This window comes from Lathyrus oleraceus, chromosome 6 (genome assembly GCF_024323335.1).
Source record: "Lathyrus oleraceus cultivar Zhongwan6 chromosome 6, CAAS_Psat_ZW6_1.0, whole genome shotgun sequence".
NCBI lineage: Eukaryota > Viridiplantae > Streptophyta > Magnoliopsida > Fabales > Fabaceae > Lathyrus > Lathyrus oleraceus.
Genome location: NC_066584.1, coordinates 411,759,058 through 411,765,057, shown reverse-complemented (window position 1 = coordinate 411,765,057; position 6,000 = coordinate 411,759,058).

Genomic DNA, 6,000 nt, shown 5'->3' with positions numbered 1-6,000 from the left:
TATATATAAAAGAATTAATAAAACCTCATATATTAAAAAAAGAAACATTACAAAGAGACCATCAAAAGGTCGTCAAAAGGAAAGGAAAAAATCTAAATGAAGGTATTAGTAGCCTATATATAATGGATTAGAAAGCAAAGACTAACTTTTATACAAATGTTTTGGCTTGAATGAAATTATTACAAGGCAAATAATTCATCGGTTTCAAAATCAGATAAATGTCCAGCTTTTATTTCATACAAAAGTAAATTAAAAGGATTGTTACCACTAAAATAAGGATTGTAGCCACTAACCAACTTTTCTTTTTTAGTTTTTCACCCTTTGATTCCAAGATAAATTCGACCCTAATCATTTGAGAAGAAGAAATATGGGAAGCATATACATAAGGCTCTGTAGAGGGATAACCTCCCATTCATACATATTATGACTTATTTGCTTATTTTCTTAAAATTGAAAAACTATGGCAGGAAAAACAATTTTCTTGGCAAATATGAAAAAGATTTGCATTGCATGAGAAAAATACACGTGTTCAATTGCACGTGCTATCCACTTAGACTTTTTATATTTTTGTGAAACTTTTGACTTTGTTTTTTCTCTATTATGTTTGGAAATGATGCACATTGCACAGCACAAAATCTGTTTATCCCACTTGGTTTTGTTTTGTGTACGATATGGTGTGAGCTTCTTATTGGACCAAATAATCCCACCTAATATTCAACGCATTAATGCGTCCAATCATTTTATGTTTTTCAATTTGTTAGGTACATAAACACTTACTATCTATATTCACAAATTTCATTTCATTTTTCTAAAAGAATTTTAGCTTTCCTTTTCCGCAAGAACCGTATTACTTTCTCTTTTGCTATAAATGGAAATTATTTAGATAAGCAAAGAACGGTGCCGATGGAAAAGAAATGTGCCATGAGTAAAAAAAAACAGAGAAATAAAAGAAGTATTAAAGTGAGAAAACAAAAGTGCATTTAGTGAGAATGTAGTGTTTGTGAAAATGAAGACATGGCAAGTGTATAATGGGATAAGTATGATGTTTTTGACGAGTGGAATGGTACTATCTCTGCGTATGGGACACATAGCTTGGTTCACTTTTAGTTCATTGAACATAGTGTCTATTTTTATTTTGTGAAAAAGAAGAACAATCTAAAGTGCATCAAAACCTTTTATTTGCTTGTTGCATGTTATTGTATTAAGGTTTGGTATTATGCTGGGAAGGAATTAAATTCTTTTTCACATTATTTCTCCTACAAATTTTATTACGATTAGTGTTGGGACTTGAAAGCACAAGATTAGTAAATAACAGAGAAAATTAAAATAAGGAGAGGAAAAGAGAAATGGGAGAAAGATAATTGAGGATGAGAAGTAAATTTTCATTAATAATGATGAGGATGTCTCCAAGGCATTTATACAAACAATACAAAATGATTGGGATACAAGTCACGTAATTACATAATTGAAAAAACAGAAAATTCAGATCTGTAATCGATTATATTAAACTTGTAACCAGTTATAGTTGACACAAAATTAAAATCTCTTTCAGTGGTAATCGGTTACGTGGTTACGTTAACCGGTTACAGCCATGATGCATACTCATTTTCTTTGGCTCATAAGTGATATTTGTCTTGTTGTAACCGGTTACACGTCCGTGTTAATCGGTTACATCACTTGAATTATCAAAAATACTTTTAACACACCACATTAATTCAAGTGCTCAAAGTCTTTCATACTCATGTTCATCTTCAACCTCTTGAGCACATCATTTGCGACTCCCTTAGTCAACAAATCAGCCACTTGGTCTTCACTTCTACAATATCTCAATCTTAACCTTGCTTCAGTAACAAGTTCCCTCAAGTAGTGAACATCATCTCAATGTGTTTTCTCCTTCCATGTGCAATTGGATTCTTAGCAAGATCAATCGCATAAACGTTATCAACCAGTAGTGTAACACCTCACCCTCATTGATCCCAACTCATTTAATAGATTCATTAGCCACACGACTTAGCACACATATAAAAAGCGAAAATATACTCGGTTCACAAGACGAGAGTGCAACTACCAGTTCCTTCTTAGAACACCATGAGATTGGTGTTCTAGTGAACATAAAGATGTATCCAGCTATAGACTTTCAATCATCTTTATCTTCGTACCAAATAGAATCGATAAAATCGAGCAAATTGCATTTTCTTCCCGAATCCGCTACGGGAAAGAGAATTCCACAGTCAATAGACCATTTGACATATCTTAGGATCCTCTTGACTACTGCCAAGTGAGACACCTTTGGTATCTAATGAATCTACTCACAATACCGACACTAAACGCCAAGTTTGGTCGTGTATTGCACAAATAGCGCAAGGATCCAATCAGCCTCTTATACTGAGTTGGATCAACATCTTGCTCATCCTCATTCTTCGACAACTATAACCCCGGTTTTTCTTGACTAATGGCATCATTACAATGCTCTATTTCAAACTTCTTCACTATCTCAAGCGCATACCTTCTTTGGTACATGAGCAGCCCCCTTTTGGACTTGTGGAACTCAATGTCAAGGAAGTATGTCATGAGGCCAAGGTCGGTCATCTCAAATTCTTTCATAAGTTCACTCTTGAACTTAGAAATTCAATTTTTGTTGTTGCTCATTATCAACAAATCATCTACGTATAGACAAAGGATAATCACTCTTTCACTTCTATTCGGCGTCACATACATGCCATGCTCAGGTACATTTTTCTTAAAGCCAGTCACCTTTAGGAATCTTCAAAATGTATAATGATTTATTCAACTTGTAGAACTTTAGCTCTTGATTTCTCACAACAAAACCAGGGGGTTCTTCTACATATACCTCTTCTTCAAGCGGTTCGTTCAAAAACGCATATTTGACGTTCATTTGGTAGATGGGCCAATTGTTGTTATTTGCAATAACAATAACTAGCCTTATAGTTTTAATCCTAGCAACCGGTGTGAATACCTCTTCAAAGTTTATGCCTTCTCTTTGCAAGAATCCATTTACAACTAAACGAGCCTTATGCTTGATTATTTCACCCTTGGTATTTGCCTTCACTTTGAACACCCATCTCATACCAATTGGCTTCTTTTCATCCGGTAAATCAACCAACTCCCAAATATTGGTCTTCTCAATAGATTCCAGCTCCTCCTTCATAGCACAAATCTATTTTTTATCATTTAAAGCCTCATTTGTTTTAACATGTTCAAATTCGGCCATAAGTGCAAACTGAACGAAATCATCATCATCATTGACTTTGTTATCTCGGAACAGATCATAATCTTGGAGTCTTTGAGGAAAACCTTTTTGCCTTGTTGATCTTCTCATATTCTCTTCAACTCTAACTTCGGCAACTGGCGTTTCTGCACTTCCCGTATCTGCAAAATCTAAAATTTCAAAGTTGTAACCGGTTATAGCTTTTACGTAACCAGTTATAGGTTGCTGGAGCTCTTTGATTTCATTGACAATGATGTATCGATTGATCACAACCCTCTTGTTTGTTGCATTAAACAACTTGTAACCAATGGTAGATTAATACCCTACAAGTATCATCAACTTTCATTTATCATCCAACTTCTTTCTAAGCTGCCCCGAAACATATTGATACGCTACGGAACCAAAAACTCTCAAATGGTTCATATTTAGATTGAATCCCGACCATGTTTCCTCCATTGTTACCTTCTCAAACTTCTTTGTTGGACATCTATTCAACAAATAGGCAGTTGTGGATGTCGTTTCTCCTTATAACTCTTTTGGCAAGTTCTTCCCCTTTAACATGTTTCTCACCATGTCCATTATCGATTGATTCTTCCTTTTGGCAACATCGTTTTGTTGTGGTATATAATGTGGTACAACCTCATGTACTGTCCCTTCTTGATTACAAAACATCTCAAAGTCTTTTAATAATATTCGCCTCCACCATCCATTTTGAGCACTTTGAGCTTGTGACCGCTTTGCCTCTCAACCATGGACTTGAACTTCTTAAACACTTCAAATACCTCATATTTTCTCTTGATTAGGTATGTCAATAGATTTCTACACCAATATAATCTACTTGCATCGGTCCACACACATCTAAATACACCTCCTCAAGGTGATTCTTGGTTCTACAACCTGGATTCTTGTTGAATTTACCCTTATGTTGCTTCACTTGCATACATTCTTCACAAATTTCAGTTGGCATGTTGATCAATGGTAACTTTGTTACCATTATGTTCTTTTGCAAGTCTTTGATATCTCAAAAATTGAAATGCCCAAGACAATAGTGTCATATCCATTCTTCTCAACTTTTTATTGTGGCAAGACATCTATGCTCCATAACCTTCACCTCAACCTTGAAGGTTCTATTGGCAGTCATGGAAGCTTTAAGGACCAAAACCCAGTTTGCATCCATAACGCGCGTCCCCTTGTTTTCCATGTGAATCTTGTAACTCTACTCAATCAATTGGACAATACTTAGAAGGTTACATTTGATTCTTGGAATGTACAATACATCTTTGATCAAGGAATGTCTACCATCCCTTTTCATATCAAAATATCATCGATCCCATCGGCCGCTAGAGTGGTGCCATTCGTGAACTTCACTTTGTTCTTCATGGCACAATTAGAGCAACCCGAGTCCAAATAAAATTATCCCTGCACCGGAATCCTTCTCTCACAGTCACCATGACATTTTCTTCTGCATATAACCGGTTTACACTTTCATGTAATTACAGCATGTTTTTACAGCATTCCCAGAATTGTTGTTGTTGATGTCCCATAGCATGTTGTTGTTGCATTCACCTTTTGTGATCATAACCAAAAGTGTCTTATCCTCATAAAACTCTTGTCTTGCAATCTTTTCTTCATCTCCTTGAGGTTCCTTCTTGTTCGCATTTCACTCTCTTACAAAATGATCGAACCTTTGACACTTAAAGCACTGTTATTTGCTTTTGTCAAACCTTTATTTTAACCTCTAAAGTTTTCTTAACCACCATATTTGTTGCAGCTGCTCTCACCCCTTTGACAAGTCGAATTCTTTAAATTTTGGGACTCACTTCCACCAAAATTCTGAAAAATTCCCTTTACTTTTCATGGGCCATTTTTCTTTAGATCTCTTGTCCTTTTCGTTGAAGCGATATTGCAAAGTGATCTCTGCCTTTGCCCTATCATTATTTCTTTTATCCATCCTTTGCTCATAAGCCTCAAGAGCGCTTTGCAACTCCTCTTTGCTCATCGTCACAAGATCCTTCGATTCCTCAATCGCTACAACCACGTTATCAAATCTTAGTGTTAAAAAACACAAGATTTTTGTGACAACATAATGCTCTGTGACTGTTTCTCCACATGCTTTCACTTGATTCACTAATCGAGTGATTCTTGTTGTGAAATCGTTGATTGTCTCATTTTCTTCCATTTGAATTAATTCAAGTTGACGCTTGTGAGTTTGTAACCTCACCATATTTGCATTGTCAACCCCTGCGTATGTCTTCTCCAAGATTTCCCACGCTTGTTTTGACGATTCACAATTACCAACTTTCTCAAACTTGTCACCATCCACACATTGATGGATCAAAAACAGTGCCTTGAAATCTTTCTTCCTTTCTTTCTTATGTGTTGCTTGTTGAGCATCTATTGCACCTTCGACAAGGAGATTCATCTCGTTCTTGATCACTTCAAGAACATCTTGGTAGCCAAACAACATTTTCATTTGTTTGCACCATTTTGTCGCAATTCTTCGCATCAAAGATGGGTAGGTTTGGAGGAATTCTTTCATTGGGGACATAATTCATGTTGCACACTAGGTGTTTGTGGATCAGAATCAGACTCTTGATGCCAAATATTAGAATTTGGTACCACAAGATTAGTGAGTAATGGAAAAAAATTAAAGTGTGGAGAGGGAAAGAGGAATTGAGAGAGAGATAATTGAGGGTGAGAAGTAAATTTTCATTAACAATGATGAGGATGCCTCCAAGAAATTTATACAAACAATACAAAATGATTGAGAC